Source organism: Pezoporus occidentalis, unplaced genomic scaffold (genome assembly GCF_034315485.1).
Source record: "Pezoporus occidentalis ecotype Australia unplaced genomic scaffold, CSIRO_AGI_Poc_V1 ctg166, whole genome shotgun sequence".
NCBI classification, from domain to species: domain Eukaryota; kingdom Metazoa; phylum Chordata; class Aves; order Psittaciformes; family Psittacidae; genus Pezoporus; species Pezoporus occidentalis.
The window spans coordinates 2,802,900-2,827,459 of record NW_026913488.1 but is presented as its reverse complement, the minus strand read 5'-3'; the positions used below and the strand labels follow the sequence as shown (position 1 = coordinate 2,827,459).

Below are 24,560 nucleotides of genomic sequence, written 5' to 3'. Positions count from 1 at the left end.
TGGGTTTATTAACCTCCCAATTACAATTGCAGGGCTCTGTCCGTTAAGATATAAACCCTTAAGAGAAAACACACCACACTGCATGCTGGTGAGCTACACTGTGGGTACACCTGCAATAATGTCACCCTGCTCTCTGAGGGAGTCTGGCATCAGCAGCTCTGCTGCTTTGCTCCAAGGATTTTGGGGAAGTGTGACTGCGTTTCTGGGTGTTGCCCAAAAGCAGAGTGTGTTGTGAAGGGCTTGTCTGGTGTTTCGTGGAATACGGGCACCACCTTATGGTGGAATACGGTGGGAGCTTGCTTTTCGGTAGCTCAAAGAGGCTGGTTCTCGGTGTTAGAGCCTGTAACAGCAGCAGGACAAGGTGGGAAGGGATGCCTGGCTGGTGGGAAGGCTGTTTTGCAGAAAGGAACACTGACAGGAGGACGGTAAAAATACGCGTGGCTGTGAAAGCCCTAATAACAAGGTCCTTGAGCAGCAAAGGATATTTTCCTTTCACCCCAGGCAGCACAACGCTGAGTGCAGCCCTGCAAATACATTGCACAGCGCTTGCCTAGTGCTTGGGCTCTCTCTGCTGGCAGCTTGCCCCTACCGCAGCAAGAGTCTTTGAGATGACCTTGGCGTACCAGCATCAGCCTGCAGCTGGACACACTGAAGAGTGATGTTGTTAAGTAGAACTGTAAAACCTAAACCCAAGCTTGCTTAATCCTAAGAGGAAGGAGGGTTATAGAAGGTATTGCATGGTCTAAAGCAGACAATGTGATTGTGCAAGGACTAGGCACCCCCAAAACCTTGCTCGTGAGTGTGTCATGGGGCTTAGAAAGGAGGCTTCCAGGTTGCTGCACTCAGTGCAGGAACAAGCAAGGAACAAAAAAAGAAGGGTGTGTGTGTGTGTTGTGCCTCTTCTTTTGCTGTCTGTCATCTGTTTCTGGCTAGAAGCTAAGTCCAACCCCTGGTTTCAGTTCAAGGCAGCTTTAGTGACTCTAGTTCTTTATGGCTGGTTTAGGTACACTGAACAGAAGTCCCTTTTTTCCTCCCATGTGTCCTCTAGGATGGGGAAATTCTCAGTGGTCCGGTAGTGGGAATTTTCTCTGAAGTAAGAAGAGGCCAGCTTCTGCTGGAAAACCAGGTATTTGAGTATGGATCTACCCCATAAGCTGTGTAAGATGTATTGTTGCTCTGGGCTTCCTGGTAGTCAGTGTAGCTCTGGCCACCTTCAGATGGAAGTCTTAGCTCAGAACTACCTTCTGAAAGTTCCTGTTCTTCCCATTGACAGCTCAACATGCTGTTCCAAAAATCCAGTATTTTCTAGGAGGGACACATCAACAGCACAAGCAGAGATTCCAGAGCACGCCAGCCTAGCACCTGGCTGACACAGAGGTTGCTTTGCCTCCAGAGCTTATTTAGTGAGGGGGGTTAGTATCAGAGATAGCTGCTTAATGATGCACATTTTGTTTGTTTGCTCCTGTCCCTTCCAAAAGACTTCTCCAAAGAGTTTCAAGGGACTGTATTGATAGGACAACCAGTGATGGGCTCAAACTGAAACAGGGGAAGTTCAGGTTAGATATAAGGAAGAAGTTCTTCCCTGTGAGGGTGGTGAGGCGCTGGCACAGATTGCTCAGAGAAACTGTGGCTGCCCCATCCCTGGCAGTGTTCAAGGCCAGGTTGGACAGAGCCTTGGGTGACATGATCTAGTGTGAGGTGTCCCTGCCCATGGCAAGGGGGTTGTAACTGGATGATCTTAAGGTCCTTTCTAGCTGTAACTATTCTATGGTTCTATGAGCAGGCCTCAGATAGCTGTGCTGAATCCACATGAAGTAGACAGGAGCACCTCTTAGGATCCTCACATCCCAGGGACACATCAGTAAAGTTAGTGGCCCCTTTGTTGTCCACAGTGGCTACCACCAGAATACAGCTGCTACCAGCAGGGAGAATAAATACAGAATGGCTGGTTTTATGTCTTCACAGTGCTTGAAAAGATCACTCTCATTTCAAGCCTCACCATGAGAAATTACTGTTGGCTTTTACAAAGAAGAAACATCACTGCAGAGCTTCTGAAGCCTGCTTTTAAAAGGCTGCGCTGCTCAATTCCTTCTGAAATAGAAATGTGGGACCTGTATATCTGTAAAATTCTTGTCCTTGCTCACAGAATTTAACCCTTAGGTTTTAAGTGCAAAGTACTCATGTAAGAACACTGCAGTCAATACAGAGAGGCTAGTATCATCAGTGAGTGATTCACGTCACTTTTCTTACATATCAACTTGAAATGTGAAATAAAGGATGTTTCTCTCTTTCCACAGGCTGCAAAGGGAGCCTTGTGAAGAGCAATTTTCAGGCAAAAGAAACTCCAGCCTGAGAGATTCTGCTAAGTTTAACCTTGAAGTTTATGGGATCGGGATCTGGAGTCCCAGGCTGGTGCTTTTAAATCACTGAGCCATCTGCAACAGGCCTGTAATCTACATCAAGAAGGGCATCAAAGCTCTGAGGCTAAGAAAAAGATTACAGTCTCTTCTTATGATTCCTGTTTGCTTTCTCCCAATGGATTGGAGGAGAACTATATCTCTGCTTGAAGGGAGTACACTCATCCCCCTCAGATGGGAAAGCAACATGGGACATGACTGGAGAATGGCTGAAGAATTACCAAATTTTTTGGGGGAAATACCTAGTGCAAAAAAGAGATATGAAGATGCCGAAATCAGCTACACTGCCACAGTGGTGAATCTTGGGGCTTTACAAAAGAGAGGCCTGAGGGGCTTCAACAACTAAAGAAGATCCTGATGGGCACAGTGATCGCTGCAGGGGCATTACCCTGGAAAAACACCATTTCTTTGCAGAGAGCATCTATCAGTTGACAGGCTTGTGCTCAGTGGTAGAGGCTCCATGAATAATAGACAAATCATTTGAACAATTATCTAATTAGGGCTAATGAGAGCCTGAATCACTTACAGCACACCTAGGGCTGATGGGGAATTCCTTGAGAAAAGGGTCTTTTGTCAGCAAACACTGATTCATCAGTGTTGTAATGAGCTGTCCTCCTCATTAAGAACATTTATCAGTCTGCATGGTAATGCCTGGTGGTTAGGGCTTATCTCTAGTCCTACCTGTGCTGCTCACTCCCAAGCAGACAGCTGTTATTGCACGCTTTTGAGGTGCTGGGTACTGATAGAACAAAGCTGTGTATTTTTAAGCCCCCAGGAGTAAGCACTGGGTTTCTCTTTGACTTGTGCTGCTAGAGAAAATGTTCACAGCTTAACACCCCATGCAGCCTGCAGGGATCTGGTGGCCTCGTGAAAAAGAATAACCCATAAGTGGGATGTGAACAGTGGGATGGTGTATGGGCAGGGTGATGGGAGATGCATAATATTCGAGGCAGCTCTTCTACAGGGCTGTTGTTTGTGTCTTTAGCCTAGGATAAGGCTAAGCTCTGAAGCTAAGCCTGGTCAGTTATTCCCTCCTGTATGAAAGCATAGAAGTGATCAGAAAAGGGTTGCCTTCTAGGGACGTGGCCTCACAAGGACTTTGAGAAGAAACAGTTTGTAAAAGCACATTGTTCTCATAAGAATCCATGAAGAAATAGAAAAGAAATACAGTGTACAGCTAGAGGGCAAAACTTTGGGATGGTGACACAATGCTTGGCTGAGTCGTAATGACTTTACCAAGCAAAGCTCTACCAGGAATCAACCTGTGACGTTGAAACCAACTAAAAGCAGGGCATTTCAGAACAGCCACTGAGGTTAAATGCAGCATAATTGCAGAAAATAGGTATGAAACCCTTAGACACAGACCTGAAAAGTAAATTAAAAAAAAAAAAAAAAAAAAAAATCCACCTAAAAGGAAAGAAATGCTCAAATAAACTTGTTTCCTGTCACGGGCATTAAGTGAAGCCACATTCCAGAGCTCTGTCATATCTGTATGAACACAACCACCACACAACAGTTAGCAACCAGGACAGTTTAACTTATGGGGCTAAATATGACTCTTGCATCCTTATTTAAATACTTGGCTTTTACAGTGTGGTCTTGGAGTGTATCTGTGTCTTTCTTTCCCAGTCTGTGTAGTATGTAATTCAATGCTTGTTTGCTTTAAGGCAACATTTTTGTACTTCTTTTCTCTCTGTTACATCAGTTTTCCCAGTCCACTAAATGGATGCACATAGTTTATTTAATGGATTGTTCTGGTGTCTTGGGTAGAAGTTGTGCTGATACCACTTGTATGCAGAGTGTACATAGATATATACATTTGTGTACGTAACTGTGGAGAAGGAGGGTTTGACTTCCTTACCATGGATCTCCTAAATGATGTTTGTAGAGAGGGATTGATCTTGACTCCTTGTAGCCATTAAAAGGTTTATAGTTTTGGCATGCTCTGTGGTCAACATAGGTCATAGGTTTGATCTCTGGGCAGTTGACCCTGGAATGTCAGATGTCATCCTCAGGATGGGATGGATTTCTTCCAGAGGGATCTGTCTCATCCGTTTAGTGGTACAGAGAGGCTAAGATGGGGCTTATGAGGTTAAACATGGGTATCTCCACTGTGAGTGTCTGTATCTGAGCAGCTTGCCTTGACTTCCAGTGGAAAGCTGGTCAATATATGGATCTAGAGCATGATTCATCCCCTCCTATCCTACACAGATGAATCATGTCCTAAATTCTGTTGTGTTTGCCGTCTATAATGGGAAAGACAGACAGCTCTGATGCACACAGCTGCACCACGTACATACAGGGAGAGCTGTGACAAATCACAGCTAAGTGACTATCCCAAGGTCACCTGGGAAAGCTGTAGCTGACTGGTGTATCGAACAAGGACACATTAATATTTGAACCAAATGCCTAATACATGAAGAATTTTCAAAATGATATCTGTTTTTTTAATAATAAAAGTAGTCAGACCAGGTAGATATTTTAAGACACAAAAATCCTGTTTTCCTGCGTATGGTTTCAGTTATAAAACCAGAGGGGAAAACAAATACAGAAAATATGAAATATAAAAACTGTTGCTTCTAAACAGAATGTTTTTCAAAGGTTTCCATGAGGTGCTGGCTGCTCAGCAAAGCAGACTATAAAAGAACTTTACAAGCCACATTTGTTCTAAGAGCTCCACTTATTGAAGTACAATTCAAACTCTTGTTCTGCCAGCCAAGTTCCATAAATTAAACACTTGTCCAATAACACATACCTCTCAGCTTGGATTCTCTGTTTCTTTTTGGCTTTGTGTGTCTGTGTCTCTCTCACTCTCTTTTTAAAAAAAAACATTGCAAATGGAAACAAAAAAAGGTTTGCTTGTTTTAGGAGTGAGTTTAAGAAATAGACCAGTAAAAGCAAAAATAAGGAGAGGAAAAAGAAAATAAGTCAACTTTTTAGTCCAGCTGACTAAAATGCAACTTCTGTTTCATTGTTTTACAGCTTGGTGACACTGATTTTATATAAGCCTAGATCCACATTGTGAAGCTGCATTATGTCAGACATCTAGCTGAAGTAGTGTCCCATTTCCATTACAGTACACCGGGCATTGGATGTTCAAAGGAACCAGCAAGGTGACCTGGGAGCAGAGAAGGTGGGTTGGGTCTGTGCCCTGCCTTCAGAGAGAACCCAATTTCCCTCCCTGCCCCAGAGTGTTGTGGCTTTAGAGATGTCGCCATCAGCAGGACCAGCATTTTCTTACAAGAGAAAGGATGGCAGGGTGTGAGACATTTTCAGATGGCTATCCTGTCTGACCTGGAGCTGGATGGGTATGTGGACATGCCAAGGAACATCCCTGCCAGTAGTGTTCTGGGTGCACTTTTCATTTCCCACCTTCTTTCCTGTTTCTCTGTGCCATCACCCGTACCCACCTGCAGTTATGCTGCTCTTTCAGTTCAGTCCAGAGCCTCATATCCAGTCTGTGTCTAAACCTTGCAAGTTCTTTCTGTATGATGTCTTCTGAAACCTGATTTTTTTATTCATCCATCTGACCTAAGCTTTTGTCATGTCACTTCTCCTTTAGCACAGCATCTGTCTTTTTGGTCTTGACAGTCATTCCTTCCCTGTAGTATCACCATCTTCCTGACTTTCACTTTGACATGACCCTCTGTCTTTCTCCTTCACATTGATGATGAGTTACATGCCTTCACTTTCAGAACCAGTCATTGCGTTGTCTCATCAGAAGGGAAAAATTAATTCCTACATTGCCCTGACCCATAATACTGCCTTTGTTTGTCAGAAATATTTCTAAAGATCCTCTCCTGTGGTACAAAGCTTAGATGTCCTAAAATGGACTTGATAATCATAAAGGTCTTTACCAACCTAGTTGATTCTATAATTCTATGAGCTCCAGTGAAACTAAAGCCTTCTTTAATACAGAGAATAAAGAGGTGGGAATAATACTGGATGATACCCCTACTTTCTTGTTAATTCACAGTGGAAACTGGGGGATTTCAGCTACTAAACATCTCATCAATTCAGAGGTGACCTCTTAAATGAGAATAATCCTTTTTACTCACTATAGTGATTCAGGGACTTACTCTTGCAAGGCTTGAGTGTGACAGACATGGGAAGTCAAATGTGAATCTGGTTGGAGCAGCTAGAGAAGTTACTGTTCTTTGTTGGAAGCTACCTTCTGCCTGGCTGAGATACTGTAACGGGTGGGTGTGAAAAAGAGGACAGCCAAGGAAACGCGCCTTAGGACATTTTAGTGAGGAAGAAGCCAGATTTAATTTAGCTTCTGCTAAAGGTGCTTTTAGGCAGCCTATTCATGGCACAGTAAGATTGGAGCAGCTCTTGCGGTCAATCTCAAAGACTGGGGATTGACTAAAAGACAGTAGGGATATCAACTCCCTCTAAAAGATTGTAATTGAAGGTGATGATTACTTCTTAAACTGCCCACCTGATCTGCCAGAGGTCAAAGAGGACTTTGACCCTCTTTTTGCAGTTTTGTATCTTTTCTGTGTGGCTGCTTAGGTGATGCTATCTAATGTTCTTGCTCTCTGGAGAACCAAGGGGTTAGGTAAGGTTGGAATATCCATAGCTCCACCACTGATCTGTAGGGCCAAAGTGATCTGCAATACTTGTATGCACACAATTGAGTTGAAAGGCAATAAACTTAATGTAGACATAGACTGGGAAACCTTGCCTATACTATACAGAGTTTTTCAGTTGCTGAGCCTGTAAACTCTTCCAGGATTGGATGCCCTGCACAAGCCACGGGGGGGGGGGGGTTGGCAAAACCTCTTCCTTTTGGTGTGAAATACACTGCTGCTTTTGCTAGCTTACCTTAACAGAGCTTTGCCTGTAAATGTTTTAACTGCAGTAACAATCACACAGTGTCTGCTATTCCTGGGCTGACCCTGCTGAATATTGGACTGCCTTTAACAGTGCATGGTGAACTATAAAGTGGTAGGTGCTGTTCACAATGAATAAAAATGTCAGAGCTGGGCCACTATTTGGTTAAATCTTGAAACAAAACATACAGCATTTTAGTAGGGTAACAGTAAAGGTATTTCTCCATATAGTTCACATCACTTGCTCTTTAATATAAAATTAATGGGGATTTTCTTTTTTAGATAACAACAATTTATCATGTGTTTCCTTGGTAACTGCAACACCATGAACCTTCCCTGAAAACTCCACTGGGATTTCTGCAACGTTAGTGAGCATAATGAATGGTAAATGTACAGCAAACCCATTGAATTACTTTATTTTAAATTTTGGCAGAGACATAATTTCCCACAGTTCATAAACATTTACAAAAGAGAAGTTTGCATGTAGAAAAACAGTTGTTTTTATCACTTAGATCAAAAAACATGTTCATCTAGACGTATGGATGCATTTTCAGCCAGCTTTTGAGAAACTCAGGTGACAATCTTTAAGAAGCTTCACAGACTAAACACAAAATCTTTGAAGTCTGCAGCTTCGCACACCTGCAAATACAGGCATCACTTCTGCTCTCTGTTCTTCATGAGTCTGAAGCTTGCACTTCAAAGATTGCAGACGACAGGCCAAATTTCCCAAGTTGCTAACAGCACTGGGACTTACTGACTAGAATAACGTGAAAAAATAGGGCACGTTGAAGCATAAAGGAGTTTGTATTCACAATCCTGTTGCGCATAAAAGCTGTTTCTGGTGATGTTTGGAAGTGGGATTTACTTGCTGCAGGAGCAAGTGAGGTTTCTGCATGCTACTGAATCAGCGGGCAGGTCTGTGCCACCTTCCACTGGTGACACATCTGTACCTTACCTCTACTTTATATTGCCTATCTATAACCTGAGAACTTTGTGAAAGAATGGAATGCTATTTTGCGGAGGATTTCAAAATGGTGTGCAGAACAGTCCTGCTCTATTACAGAAACCTCTAAGAAGAAAAATTTAAAACGGCTATTAATTATAAAATTATGATCTTTAAAAATATTTAATTTTTATTTAATCTTTAGAAAAAATGCAGTATTGTATATCTGCAATAGCAAGTGACAGATAAAGTGTGGTTGCAAAATTGAAAACTAGATCACTAGAGGCTGATTAGCACTGAAGATTTTCAGGAGAAAAACTGCTGTCTCCTAAGATTTCCACATGTCTGTGAAGTTCTTTGTTTTGTGGCTACATTTTTTCTCCCTGGTGCTTTGTTACTAGGCTGTAAGAACTGTAATATCATAGAACTGAAACATCAAATAACTCCAGCCATCACAAGATATCTTTGGCATATTTTGGTGGCCAACATACTTGTGTCCAAGCAGGCTGCTCAAATCATACACAGAATTGTGACAAGAATCTAATAAGGTTGAAAGCACTGGAAACATGATTAAATAATGTTTCTAATTGTAAGTGGGTATTATTTATCAGAAATTCAAAAAGTTTTTAAATTAAATTTGAGGACTAAGTGGGTCAGATGACATGCACAAATTAATTTAATCTTAATTCTAATACAAGTGGGGACACATGGTCCAGGAACTCTTACTGCTGTGGTGAAGCTATTAAATGGAGAATATGTGAGGGGGGCAAAAGCAATTTTCACTCTTTTAGCAGAAAAACCAGGAAAATTTTCCCTGGGTTGGTCAGAAGGTCCAGGAGTACCTTCCCTGAAAGAATCTGAAATAAACTCCCATGCTTAACATTGAAAGGTTAAAGAACAAGTGTGCAATTTCTTATTTTCCTGGTATACTGGGCTGGACAGGATTCGTTTATGGGGACCCCCAGAACATGTGTATGCTAGAAGTTGTGTTGGCCAGCTCAGCAGACATCCTGGATCTTTGGTGACCATCAATATAGCCCCCCCCAATATAGGCTGGAGCTCTGGTGGCTCTGTTCATATCGGGCTTCACAGAATCACAGGCTGGTTTGGGTTGGAAGGGACCCTAAAGCTCACACACTTCCAGCCCCCTGCCACTGGCAGGGTTACCTTCCACTAGACCAGGTTGCTTCAAGCCCTGTCCAGCCTGGCCTTGAACACTGCCAGAGATGGGGCAGACACAGCTTCTTGGGGCACCCTGTGCCAGCACCTCACCACCATCACAGGGAAGAGCTTCTGCCTAAGAGCTGAGCTCAGTCTCCTCTCTGGCAGGTTAAAGCCATTCCCCTTGTCCTGTCCTTACAGGCCCTTGCCCAAAGCCCCTCTCTAGGTTTCTTGTAGCTGCTTTAGGGACTGGAGCTGCTCTAAGGTCTCCCCTTCAAGAGCCTTCTCTTCTCCAGGCTGAACAACCCCAGCTCTCTCAGCCTGTCTCCAGAGCGGAGCTGCTCCAGCCCTTGCAGCATCTCTGTGGCCTCCTCTGGCCTCACTCCAACACCTCCATGTCCCTCTTGTGTTGTTGCCTGAGAGCTGAAGCATTACTGCAGGGAGGGTCTCCCCAGAGCACAGCAGAGACAGAGAATCCCCCCCCTTTACTCTTACAAGGGAGGGTTCTGGGCTCAAGCACACACTGAAGCCAGGTCAAGGGGAGTTTCTCATCAAAGGACTTGTTTTCTTTCTTATAACTTTCACCTTCACTGTTTTGACTGCTGAATCTCATCCCAGTGTCTTGGTTATTTGTGCCTTCTTGCACTGCCTTGACTTGGATACCTAAGGGTCTGGTATATATCAGGTCTTCAGTAGTTTAAATTTTCTATATGACCCATTCTGGGCACCATGATGTACATGTACCCTGTGTGCTTGTTGGGCAATGGGGACATTTCTGGCTCACGCTGAGTCTGCCTTCAGTTGTGTCAAATGTTGTCTGTGGTTCAGCCTTCCCCACAGATGCAGGTGATGTTATGTCTTGGTTCCCAACATGCTCCTGGTTGAGGACTTCAATAAACACCAGAATCTATCTTTTGTTTTCTGAAGAATGAATGAATTATGGGTTTATAAATAAGGTCAGGTAAGATTTATGAAATTCAACACAGCACATTGATTATTGATTTATTTTTCATGTTAAGGGCATTTTTTCTAGTTTCTCTTGGTTATGGTGGGAGCTGGGGCCCAATCCATAGCTGACATTTGGAATAGGGATAGTGCCCATGGTACAGGGGATAAATGACTCTATGGTCTGTTCCACCATATATTTTAGCTGAAACATTGATGCTTGTGAGAAAAGCTAAGGAAGAGGAAAAAAGAAAGAGCATTTTGTCAGACCTTCTGTGTTTCATTTCCAAGTGTGAGTGTTGTAAATAGGCCAGTCAAAGGCTGGAGATGTCTTCAGGTTGGGCTTCCAGAGAATAAAGATTGGGAATCCAGGATTAGGTCAGTGTTAGACACAACCAGGGGAAAGGGAAGGAGGGAGTTAGGAGTTAGGGAGCAGAGCAGAGTTAGGGTCTGTGAAACAGGGAAGCAGAGTCAAAGTCGTACGTAGTTTCTGAAATTCACAGTTATTCAAGTGGAAAGAGGTGGAAATTGGTATTGGTGTCTCTGTGTGCTATATCCCCAGTTTCAATTTGTGTGTGTGAATAACACTAGGTTCACTCGGACAGCTGGGTGGGTGAGCCAGATTGAGGGTTACCTTTAGGCTGAGCAGTGTGCATTGCCTGAGTTTTAAGGTTTGTTGCAGGTGCAGAAGTGATTTGGAAGCAAACAGTGGCAGGTTCTGTGAATTTAAAATTGTTTGTTAAAGTTTTGGTTTTTTTTTTTTAATTTAAAAATATTGGAATTTTAGAGTTTATTCAGGCCAGCTTTGTTCACAATTTGCCTTATTCTAAGTTTTGCTGAGCAGTTTGACCATGTAAGAAGCTAGTGTCCAGGTGAGGTTATGAACATGAAAAGAATCATGGTAGAATAATGGTTAGGGTTGAATTTATTAACCCTGAGAAGGAAAGCTGTGTGTTGCTCTCACTTGATTTGGTTGCCTTATTCTGAATCTTTGTTCGGTACATACTCCTGGCACAGGTTAACTTAGACTAGGGACAGCCTATGAAACTGGTGCCTACAGAGCTGCAGTCATTTTCAAATTTGCAAGTTTTGTGATGGAGAATATTGGTATCACTTTATTCAAGTACCTTAAGCTCAGGTTTCTTCTGGTGCTTTTATGCCTTTCTCGTTTACTGTATTTTTGTTCAAGTTACTTTTACAGGCTTTGAGAGATGCTTTGCAGATCCAAGCTTATAGTTGAACTTTGGCATGTTGGTGAAGGAAAACATAGTTTGCATCAGCTTGTTTTACTCACTGTAAATTTTCACACAGAGGAATAGGCCTTATCTATAACCAAGGCTAGGTTTAGCACTAGGTTCTATTGTAATGCTTCAGATGAAACATTTTGTTTCAATGAAGGCTTCCAGTTATGTGCAGGAAATAGCTAACTACAATCAACCTGTTTAAATATCATACTCTTTCTCAGGCTTGTGTGGCCTTGAGTGCCTTCTCCATGACCAGTGCTTGAGTAATATAGCGTTTGTGAGACTAAAGGATGCATAAGGAGGCATATGATATAAATTTGCCAGTTGTACTGAGTCCAGTGCAAAGGTTGGGATTAGTTTGGAGGGTTATGAAAAGTTGAATTGGAAAGCCAGTGGTTTGGCTGAAGTTTGCCAGCTGCAAAGAGAAGAGCGAAGGGCTGCTTCCACTTGCTTTGAATACCTTAGTCTGAATGCCTCATCTGGAGCCAAAGTCAGCATTAGATGTGGGGTCAACATGCACCCAGGGGTCCCTGTTACAGACCAAAATATCTTTCCACAAGGCTGCTCTGGGATTTCCTGTGTTTCTAAGAAGAGCAGAGATGCTATGGTGACACAGTCAATGACAAAAACATGCTATAAATAATGTTGCCCTTGACATTAGATATGTCACCTCTGGAACTTGGTTTACATTTTCCATGCATACAGTATAAGCAAAATCCCATGGCTGATCTCCATGTCCCCTCATGAGTAAATACTGCTTCGTAGGCAGGGTGCTGTGGGTTCCTGTCTCTTCCCTTTTTGCCATTAGGGATGATAAAGCAGAAGCTACCTCAGAACCTAGAAGAAAGGTTTTAGGTAGGATTTTTGAGCATCATGGAAAAAAAGACCCATGAAATAATAACATATCACTTAGTTTTATTCTACAAGAGAGGAAAATGTTAGATCTCTCTCTGGATGAAGAAGAATAATTTTTGAGAGAAAGATGCATTTTATTGCTAAAAAAGCAGTTTCAGGTCACTCCACATCTAGCAATAACAGCTGTATTTAGCAGGATACTTTGTCAGAAGAAAATAAAAACGATCAAATGCAGGGAGAGAAAATCAAATAGTTACAGTCTGGATGTTTTAAAGCCTACTTTAGCTAAATTCAGTGATAATTTTTCAAAGGAGAAAAATGCTGCAATAAAACATTTATTGTGGTTTTGTGCTTGTTTTCATTCCTTTGTGAAAAATGAAATAGTTTGAGAGTCATCCAATAGTATTTTTTTCCTTAGTTTTTCAGTTCAAGCATTAAACAACAACAACAAAAAAATAAATCATTTATTCACATAGTTCTCATTATAGCTTTTACTAGGGGAAAAAAGTTGTAAGATAGCTTTCTGGCCTGACCCAGTACCATCAATCTGACCATAAGAAGACACCATTCATTTTAAACAGACATTGGCAAGGTGCTTTAGTAAGTATGTGAATAATTAAAGAAAACCAGGAATTTGGAAATTAAAAGAAGGAAAACATAAAATCTGAGTGTGTAAAGCCCTAAAAGAGTTGTGTGAGAATGAACTAATGTGTGTGGCTTGTGCTCAGACCCATTTGGTGGAGAATTGCTGAGGCCTGAGGCACAAAGAAAGATGTTTGGGCCCTAGAAGCAAATTTGGAGGCTGTAAAGCAATTTGTTTCCATTTCCTTGTATCAATTTGATCAGTCAAATCAGCTTTGCAGCTCTGAAATAAACACAGTTGGGAGTTTATATGAGTTTAGGATGATGTAATTGTATGTTTTGGACATGGGAGGGGAAGGAGAAGAAACTTTTGCAGCCAATTTGCCAACATGTTCCTCAATTGACATATCAACAGGTTGGTTGAGGTAATGGGAGAGATAAGTATTTAAATTTATAAACGCTTAAGAAAGGATCTGGAAAAAGGAATTAGTTTTGAAGTTTGGCCATCATTTATAGCCAGATGTGTGGGATGGAGCAAGGGGACCTTGGGAACTGCTGTTCCTGCCTTGTAAGCACCCTGGCTAATGTTGGAGCTTACTGAGACACACACCCAGGTCATGACTTGAGGCACCTTTGACTTGCTGGAGATGTGCACGAGGAGGAGGACGAGTGAGAATCCTGCAGCCTGCATTGAGCCTGCCAGAACACTCATCCAACCTGGCAGCGGCTGGTCCCTGACTCCTATCCCATGGCACAGGCACTGAGCGGCAGATGGCTGAGCTGCTCCAGTGCTGCTGGCAGCTGCTGCTGCCTGATGTTGTCCTGGGATGAGACTTGTTCAGAGAACACTTCTGCGTGGCTTTCCAGCTAAACATGGAAGAGTGCCTTGCTTGTTAACTGAACTGAACATGAGGGAGGCAGAGGGAAGAATGTTATCAGACCTGCTTGAAGGTCATGCTTTCCTGCAGATATGTGGGTGCCTGAGGACTCTGGTTCCCACAGGGCTGTTTGAAGCTCAGGATCTGTCTCCAAAGCCCCAGGGTTAGTGTGGCTCAAGGATATTAAATCCCTACTGAAGCCCCAGTGAAGTCAGAGGACACATGGAATGACTGCACTATGGTTCTCTGAGGCTCAGCTGCTGGGACAGGCCACCTACTGAGCTGAATCTTTTGGCTTTTCATCAGTCTTAAAAACTAATTGATATGAATAACAATAATGATTGGTTTGTAGACCGTGCCTTTGGCAATCAGCAAATCTGCTTGTAGAATTGCAGTCTTTATATGAGTACGGATATCTCAGCACTGTCACTGAACAATGGCAATGGAACCTTCAGGAATTTGTTAGTAGAGAGCAACTTTCCCTGCAGCATATGACTTCTTTTATCTCATGTTTATCCCATTGCTTAAGACCTCATCTGACTCTAAAAATAGCCCTGTCCTAGCCTTGGAAAGGTGAAATGCCTTGTTTTCTCTTTTACAGGTGGGGAACCTGAGGGCAAAACCCCTTAAGGCTGACGTGTATGCCTATAATTATGGGAATACTTGTAACTGCACATTTAACAGTTTTTGTGATTTTCTAATCTGTGTGTGTGCAGTCTGAGGTGTGTTGATGGCAGCCAGAGGCAGGAAGGCTTCGCAACAGGGAAAATGAAGCCATACATTTCAGGGTAGACATAATGACCAAATGCTTCAATTTCATCCTACCTACTTCAGTATTTCCAGGACCCAGTCCTTCCTTCTGCAGTTAAGCAGGAATCACACTGCTGGGAACTCAGGACAGGACCTCAGGGAGAGAGGTGGGGCATTAAAGAGATTCTTGACCCTCTGCCTCTGTCCTAGCAACCCCTTCACAGCATTGCAAGAGGTGCCTCCCATCTAGCATTATGCAGACAGCATGATGCCTATTGGGCATCCCAAGGAGGGCTCAGCTCTGATGCATCATCACATCAAGCTTAGGGTTGAGCTTGTGGTACGAGCTCCCTCAGCTAAACCTTCTGCTGCAGGTGGTCCTATCTGTGGTGGGATGGAGAGGGTCAGTCCTTTCCTTTCTGCCAGCTCAGACTGGGACCCAGAGGTCCACTGATACCGGCTATTGGTTCCGCAGCATACCTTGACTATAACTAGTGTCCCTCCTGCAATATTTATAGCTTATGTCTGAATCATGACTGCAGTACCTGATGACAGGCCAGCACAAATAAGTGTCCCACAGCAGGTTTAAGTATCCAAGAAGTCTCATGCAAAAGCCAGAGTTTCTCAGATTTCAGTGTTCCTGTTGGTGAAATGGGTTTCAGGTCTTTATTATGCTAACAAAATACTTGAATCACCACTTGAACTAAATGAAAGCTTACTGTGTGTGCATATCATTGTTTTTCTTGCTATCTGTTACTTGATTGGGTTTGAGTAAGGTTAGCAAAAGAATTAAATTAATTTTCTTTGAAAGTTATGCCTTAAGAGGTATAAAAGTTGCATTACACCTACCAAATGTCTCAAGGGTTTGGTTTATAGACTTGTTTAAATTTTTATTTTAATGATTATTACTTTCTGTGTTATTTCCGCTTTTGCATCTCCATACTAATTATGTTTTTATTATCTCTTTTATAAAATCAATGGCTGCAAACCAGAGAATTTTGGTTTTGAGATAAATAGGTCCAAATATATCTATCCATAAATCAAATGTTGTGAGAGGGACTTTTTGAAGTAACTAAGCGTAAACTGAAGCCAATTAATAGCTGACCTTTCATTTCTGTGGACCATGGCATGCAGCGCATCCATATGACTTAGCAGATTTGAAATTATCCAAGTGATAGCTGAACTGTCTTGAAAAACACATCAGTAAAATTAGTGCTTATGAAAGGCAACAGATCAACAGCCTTGGAAATCAGATCCCCAAGAACTAGATGAAAACCCCACTGAAGTCAATCATTCTTTGTCTTGACTTCAGTGGGTTCTGGATGAGGGCCTTTGTCACTGTACCACATACAGCCTGTTCAGGGGATATCCAAATTTCAGCCAGCGGTTTTCACTGTGGATCTCAACTGATGCATGTTTCCAAACATGCTGTGGGTGGGGAATGCTGTCACAAAGCAAGGGGAATCTGCTTACAGAAACCAGCAAGTTGAAGTTATCAGAAGACAAAAACAAGAGGACAAACCAGAGTCATCTAGCAACTTGAAGGCCATGAAAAAGCCTGTGAAAAAGCCTGTGAAAAAGCAAATACTGCTGTAGCTGGCATCTGTCCGTACACAGTCACCCTTGCCAGCGTTGGGGGAATTTTGCTCCAGTCAGACAGCTATGGATACTTATTATTGCTGCTGTCATAATAAGATTTGCTGCCTAGAGTGACAAACAGAGTGAGGAAAATATGTTTATGAACAAGTCTGATTTGGTACCTGTTGTACCTAAGCTAAAGGAGGGAGTTATAATTTTTTGATTACCAGAGAAAGTTCTGTAAATGTTTAGCTGAAGTGGGCTTCAGCTAGTCAGACTAGTAAAAACCCTAAACTTCTGTCTGAGCCACACAGTACCTGGCAGATAACTAATATGAACTTGAGGATTTATGGTGATGCAGGGTCCACTCTATCCTGGATATCTACTACAACCAAAGTGGGTTGGACTGGGACAAGAAAGGAACAGCGTACATGCCCTGTGGAGCTCAGCCCACAGTGAACATGGTAATGAGTGAGCTACGTATGAAAGCTGCTGGCTGTTCCTTTATCTCAGTCCCTCCACATTCATATGCTCCTCTTTATGCATGAAGACCTGCAGTTCCTTCCCCAGCTAAATATTAGAATGAGATTTCTACCACTTTGAACCACTGGCAAAAACAAGACCGTCAGATTTTTTCTCCACAGAAGAGTTAAGTCTACAACTTCACTTTGTTGTTTCACAAATGCCAGTGATGACTGAGGTGATGGGTATGTCCGTTTTGTTATTTTATTTGTGTAATCTGCTAAATGCTTCTGGGGGTTTGAGATTTGTCACCAGGAATAAGTGACTTCTCTGGTTGTGATGAAGAGACATTCAAGTCTAAGCTCCACTTGAAAGGATGCCTGTTGGAGAAGGGTAGTGATCCTACCCCTCTGCTCTCGGTCTTGGTTCTAGAGCAGGATCCATTCTGAACATCAAGCAACACCAATCTTCTGTACTTTGTGAGCTGTGCAAATGTTACATGTAAAAGAGTAACTTCTGATCAGAAAGTAAAATCAAAATAAGCCTAGGATATGTTCAGCATATGCCATTTTAACTGGAGTGCTCTCTTTAAGCATAGGAGCAATTTCTTCTGATTTTATGGCAAGAAATATCTGGGCCAGGAGTAGCCTATCTGCAACAGTACAGAGCTCTGGACAGCTTAAATTACTCTTGAAATATGAAAAAGGAGATAAAAGCTTATTCTTATTGTGAATCTTTCAAAGAACCAATTAAAGCAAGTCTATTTGCAGAAATAGGAGTTTAACTTGCATATCTGCAATAAAAGTGTGATTACTGTTAATAAAGTTAACCACTACTTTTTGGCTCTACGTGGCCTCTGTTCTCTGTGAAAACATTTTCTTTGTGTGTAGATATTCTGTTTTTAATCACCTTTAGTTTCTTCATGTCATCTTGGTGTCCTGAAACATATCTCTATGTATTTTTCCTTTGGGCCTGAAACTTATTATACATATATGTATATGTATATATATATGCCCTATATGTATAGGCTTCTGGTATGTTGAGCTCTTTCCTATTCAGCTGACCAGTATTACCTTGTGTTGTGTTTGTGTCATTGTCTGTATCAATCTTGTCTTTTGTTTTGTGTTTCAATCCAAAACTATTTTGGAGCAGAGCCATCTTTCTGGGTTAAGTATGCATGACTAGTCCAGTGGGATTTAGGATTAAGGATTCTATAAGGAACATGATATGAATAATAAGACTAATGTGAATAACACTAGAGAATATAATCAAGCTTGTTGTAGAACATCTAACACAAATCCTGTATCTAAAAATAGAACACCGCAAGCAAGAGAGAAGTTCAAATTAATTTAAAATTATTTCCCCCTCCACACACCCTTTGTGTCACTGGGATTTGCAAGTGTACAGGGAACTGTATTTCAACAAACTAGCATTTCCTGAATTTTCTAAAATTTTCTAAACATGATTTTAGAAAATAACTGTTGAACTATGCCCATTCCTGCTACTCCGTAGTGACACTGTCCCTCTCCCACCCCACGCATATTAAGCAGGATGCTTGTAAAGAACTGAATGTAATTTTGAATTGTCTTGCTGGAGTTTTGCCTGAGGAAACAGGGAAGGCTTTAGGATCTAGCTCCTTGTGTGGTGGACAAAACATTCCATTATGTTTAAGCAATAAGGACAGTGTTCCTTTTTAACAGTCCTATTGTTGTTGTAGAAGGAGAATAGAGATTGTGATCCAAAAGCCCCTTAAACAGAATTTGAAATAATGAATAGCTGTGGTTTTTGGAAGTGAGAATTTATGGAGCCCTTTGCTGTTGGTGCCAATCTTAATGATACATGCTTCACAAGCCGTGTTATTTGCATCATGGAAGATCATGGAGTGGGATGCACTGGAATATGCTGCAGAAATGCAGAAACAAGTGACATTCCTTCTCCAAAGAGTTTGAGTCAAGGTAGGTTAAAGTCAGTTACTAGTGTGGCCATGTAGAGCTAGATAAGGGACCAAAAAGAAGGACAGTCTGTTGTCAGACCCAAGGTTCATATGAAATGAATGAAGTGTTCAACCAAGAAAAGTAGTTTGATAATTTTATTTTGAAAATGCTAACTGTAGATGTAGGGAAAAAGAAAAAAGAGATCATATTTTCAGAGGTAAATGGGATCCTGGTTCATAAAAAGACTCTGGTTCGAGTCCAAACTATGCAGAAACAGCTATAGAGATGGGACACTGAAGTGTGTAACGCCATACTTTTACCTGGGCTTTCTATCTGTTTTGTTGCATAAGTACAAAGCAATGATGTTAGATACCTTGTCAAGGTGTATAGATTGTGTTTTCATCTTGATGGCATCTCTGGAAGCAATCTGTAAACCCATGCTCTGGTCTGAGACAGCCCATATGGTTGGGGTATTTGGGGGTGCTTGCACTGCATGCAGGATGTGACATCTTGGTTAGAGGTTGTAATGAGTGCTCTAAGGAGCCTGATGCTACCTCTAGTTCATGTTCCCTTGTACCTCAGGCGGCTTTGGAAGGACAGGGACCTAAATACAAGCATGTTGGTCACTGTCACTGAAGGTAGCCCTGCAAAGAAGATGTGCACTGGTGCATCCTTGTCAAAAGGGTTGTGCACCCTGTGTTGATGGCTGTAACCAGTAAACCAGGGTAAGAGAGGGGAGATTAGGACAAAACCAAGGGCATCCCACATTTTCTTTTGCCTCAGCTTGCTCATTGTATATCCAGTAAAATATTCCCAGACTATTTTTGTTTGTTCCTTTTGATCATCCTTCCTTGACAAAATGCAGACAGCAGTCAGCACAAGCTTCCTGTACATGCCACTTTATGTAACAAATTAGTAAAGCTTAATAAGCCCCCCATTATTTTGTTGCGCTATGGAGAATACAGGTGCTTTTCTGCATAACATTTTCACATGACACAGCAGGAGTTGCACTTTAAGCCTAAATGGCATGCACTTAGTTATCTAATTTTTGCACATTAATCCTCTCAAGATGTCTGTTAACATAATTAATTAATGTTCCTTTAGCATCTGTAGATGTATGATTCAGTGTTTTAAAGGAAATTGGAAGACCACAGAGTATTGTATTATGAATCATAATATCAATAACATTTAAAGACCTGTAAAGTAGCTTAGCTGACTCCTGGACCCTGGTAGCAGACGTTACAGTAACATAGCACCCTGTACTCTGTAATCTACAAAAAAAGTCTTAAATCTGCTATCTCCATTTTTGCTTATGTTATTAGACTGCAGTCTACAGCTGTAGTAGCACTTCAGCAATTGCCTTAATTTCAATCTGTTGAAGAAATAATGAGATTCTTATCCAAAATAAATGTCTAAAAAGACATAGAGGTCTGAATGAGAGACTCTAGATTTCCTTTTAGTCAATGGAGATACACGAGCAGCTCCAGAAGGTAGTTCATTTGATCACAACCTAAGATAATTCACATCTAAGCCTTATGCAAACAACAATGCTACAACAATCTCAAGTTCAAAACTCTATTTATACAAAAAAAGTGAGTACTTTAGGGACTTGTGGCATTCCTTTGCCCTTCTTGTTTTGAATGGGAAATAGCAGACAGCTTATTGTCTCTGTTTTGGAGTATCTGAGGCCAGCAAATGTGTCAAACAGGCACTGTGGTCCTGAAATTTAAGCCTTTATTTCCAGACGAAAGGGATTTGGGATTTTTAAGTAAATAGACATATTTCTGGATATTTTTCTTGCAAAGCAACTTCCAGTTCTGAATTGGTTTGATGCTTGCAATAGTACCTTTCACCAAAAGATGCAAACTTAACTTAATAAGCATTAAGCCTTCAGTGACAGAAAATGAACAGAACAGAAATGGGAAAGATTGTACCAAAAAGGATGAAGAGATATTTAAATATCACCCCCGTGCATTTCTACACAAAATCTTAAACTTCATCTGTGGATTTGATGGAACAGAACTTGGTGGAGACAACAAAGGAGAGAAAAAGAAGCACATTATCATAATTTTTGCTCAAAAAGTTTGCAGTTAAGACTCCCACAGACAGTCTTATCACAGATATACAACTTAAATCTTCCTGTTATCAATATTAACTTAAACCTCACGTGTTATTTATTGCTGGTAATGTTTTAAACAGAAGGCCTAATTAGCTGTTGGGGTAAACGACCATGAAAAGGAATGGATTCCTCTTCTCTTAAAGTCTTTATCTCAAAACTGGAAGTCAATATTACTACTATGCTCAGTGCAGCAGCTACAGGATGAAATTTACAGTCTGCATTACATGGGCTGAATGATGAAATGTCCCTTCTGGCTGCAGCATTTATGAATTTCAGTGTTTCTAAAGTACCTACAGATCCTTGAATAAAAGACACAATTGGAAGTACAATACATTTTATAGGAGAGCTCTGTCTGCCTTACGTGGAGGTAAAGAAAAGCTCAAGCAGTTGTATAGTGTGCTCAGGTATCCGCCTTTTATTAAACTTTTTACCACTTTTAACCAAGTGGGTGCCTAGACATAAATAAGGAAGGGCACACTGCCTTTACTAAAATACATACTTTTCTCACTCTGGCAGGTATGCGAGGGACTGAAATTGCCTGTGTCTTGAGGAAAATTTTAACATCAAGATTGTTCTCCTCAGGGGACTGCTCTCATTTTTTCATTTGAAAAAGGAGAAAAGAAATCCAAGCCTAAACATATGATGTTTTTATTATGTGAAACCTAATAGGAAATGAAGTAAGAATGTCAGACTGCTTTCAGTTGGGTAGTTTCTTAGCAAGGGATTTTGTCTTATGTTGGAAGAGGGGCAGCTGTGTTGGAGGCTGTTTCCCTTCACCTAAACATCAAGACCTCTCTAATTGTATAGGGGCTGTTGGGTGAGCTAGGTGCTGAAAAAGGCACAACAGGCTTGGTGAGAGCTTCAATTCAGGCTCTGCTGGCTTGGAGAGGAAGATTCTGCTGCAGAAGCAGAAGGAAAAGAGCCCTTTGAATGACTGCAGCAGCTCCTGGTTGCATCTATTGGTGTGCACATAGGGGTGCTTGTGTGTGTGTGTGTGTGTGTGTGCACACTCCCTGCATAGGCAAGCTAGCCAAATTCTATCTTCATGGACAGTTCAGTGGAAAGTTAGCTTGAAAATGCAGTATATCGTATTTCATTAATTTAATAGGGTTTTCATGATTTTACAAAGTGCTTCAACCAGACACTCATGGCTGCAGGCTGCACAGCAGGAGACCTAAAACACTGCATCTGTGTTTTTCAACTCTTGCCAGAATCCACTGAATTTGATCCGGAATGACTATGCATCTTTGGAATGTACACTCACTTTTCTCTTGCCTTATCCAAATAAAAAAGGGAGGGGGAGGGAAAAAAAAAGAGTCCTATGAGAATTCCATATGGAAACACTAAACTAGCATTATAAAGGATTTCCTATAAACAAAATTATGGTCACAAATTTTGGACTTGAACCACATTTGAAACAAAGGGCCCTTTGTCTCGCTCTTTTTATATGTTATTTTATCTGTGTTAACACGCACATTTTTATTTTTTTATAGATTCTTATAAACAGATGTACACATACACACTCACATAGAAATGAATGTAAATATTAGTTTGAGGTCCGTTTGCAATCTCTCTCTCTTTTTTTTTTTTTTTTAACTGCAGAACTCCTAACAAGAGCAAACTTTAATCGTTCTCTGCACTAAATCCCTTGAAAATAAATATCCAGGGCAACTTCAAAAGCCCTTAATTAGAAGCACATGTGTGGTGTTACAAATTTCTGGCTGAGGCGGCTGAGTTGTAATTCAATGTTATGATCTGCCATAAATATTATCCATAATGAGCAGACTTTGTGTTACACTTCTGTATGTCAGATTACTGCAATATTTTTTGTCTGCTTTTGTTCAATCACTGAACCTTAAGTGAATTTTAAAATTAGAAAGAGAGAAAGGAAGAAAGAAAGACCAGTTTTCCCACCAGCGAGCTGAACATTTTATCCTAGCTGTAAAGAGTGTTATTGATATTATATTTGCTCTAGTTTAAAATTGTGATAAAGAGATAATAACATGGAGATGATAGGGAAAGTGGGATATTATGGATTGGAGGTTAGTGTGATAACTGCTGGTTTTGAAAATCTTTATGATACCAGCTTCCTGGAATATGGACTGTGTTTCTTCCCCCAAAACCCTTTCACAGCTCATTTCTACATGAAAATTTCTGCCCCTGTGTTCTACCTGATCAAAAGGGCAGTTTTCTGACATACTGCAGAGACTTGAAGGTAGAGTATAACATTTTCTGTGATAATTTTAGGCACAGTTTGTGAATTGGTTTTGTAGCCTTGGCATAAACTGTGTATGAATATATGTGTGTGTGTGTGTAAGGAGGGGGTAACGAACCAGCTGGTAAATTTACAGTGCAAATATACAGCTGTAGGGATTATGCACTGGTTTCCTAAATGTGTGTGAAGCAGTATAGAAAAAGTGTGGGGCCATGGAACAAGTCCACAGCCTCATGACTTGTGTAAAGAGGCAATGTGGTTTTGGACTTCAACCAACCATGCAGTCTGCATGTTTTTTTTCCTTGCAGAGTACCCTGGGACCCTCTCTCTCTCTCCATACCTATTTAAAATGACAAGCCTTATCTAGTGTTTTTGATGAAGTGTCTGAGTATTTCCTTGGCAGGCTTTTAATGCAGATGCACCCAAATCTTTTAGCCTGAATTGGGCTATCTGTCCTAGGCAAAAGATGTGTCCTCAGCTTGTGCTCCCTCCAGCAGTCTGAGCATTTCCTACATCTTCTCCCACTCAAACAAACCTTTCAGTTGGAACTACTTTTATGATAAATACAAAAAAATGACTGTAAGTATGGGCAAAAGTCTCCATCAAAGAGCCCAGGGTGTTGATGTCTGTCCTTTATTGATTGCAGTAGCTCATCATAAAATATGGCTCCTGCAGCTACATGCTGATTCAAAGCACGGAAGCAGTGAGCAAAGACATAACAGTTTCAAGCTGCAGGCACTACAGCCAATAAATGACTGGAAACGGCATGCTCTGTGGCACATAAGTGGTCAGATGTCAGTGTGGCATTTGTTCCTGTCTATTTAGCTTTTGCCAGACTCTGGCTGCTGCCTCTGCTGCTGGGTATTTGGGACAATACCTCCTCGTAAGAAGCAAAACCCTTACAGGAATACTAGTCAATTCTTGTGGCAGCAGGCGGAGCTGCAGATCCAGCTCTCCAAGGTTCCTGTATCAAGACATTTTTTTCAGGTCTGACCTTCATTGCTGAGATGTCTACATGTAATTTTTACTTATGCTGTTGCAAATCCTTGAGCTGGATCACATTCTATCAGATCTCATAACTTGTAGAATCACAGAATCATAGAATCCCAGTTTGGGTTGGAAGGGACCGTAAAGCTCATCCAGTTCTAGTCCCTGCCATGGGCAGGGACACCTTCCACTAGACCAGGTTGCTCTAAACCTCATCCAACCTGGTCTTGAGCACTGCCAGGGATGGGGCAGACACAGCTTCTCAGGGCACCATGTGCCAGCACCTCACCACCATCACAGGGAAGAGCTTCTGCCTAAGAGCTGAGCTCAGTCTCCTCTCTGGCAGGTTAAAGCCATTCCCCTTTTCCTGTCCCTACAGGCCCTTGTCCAAAACCCTTCTTCACGTTTCTTGTAGCTGCTTTAGGCACTGGCAGCTGCTCTAAGGTCTCCCCTTCAAGAGCCTTCTCTTCTCCCTGCTGACCCAGGCCAGCTCTCTCAGCCTGTCTCCAGAGCAGAGCTGCTCCAGCCCTCATAGCATCTCTGTGGCCTCCTCTGGCCTCACTCCAGCACCTCCATGTCCCTCTTGTGTTGTTGCCCCAGAGCTGGAGCATTACTTCAGGGGGGTCTCCACTGCAGAGATGGAGATCCCCTCCCT

General features: G+C 41.7%; 1 protein-coding gene across 4 annotated transcripts in view; it reads right to left on the bottom strand.

Moving 5' to 3' along the window:
* LOC134160935 (urea transporter 2-like) overlaps window positions 1–24,560 on the bottom strand; it is a 331,080-nt gene that overhangs the window by 12,090 nt on the left and 294,430 nt on the right. For 2 of the 4 annotated variants that reach the window (XM_062613401.1, XM_062613403.1), the window contains one exon: window positions 14,686–14,764. The exons of the other annotated variants lie outside the window; for them this stretch is intronic. The gene's annotated coding sequence lies outside the window, so the exon portion shown is untranslated. The remainder of the gene's footprint in view (window positions 1–14,685; window positions 14,765–24,560) is intronic. 4 annotated transcript variants of the gene reach the window in all.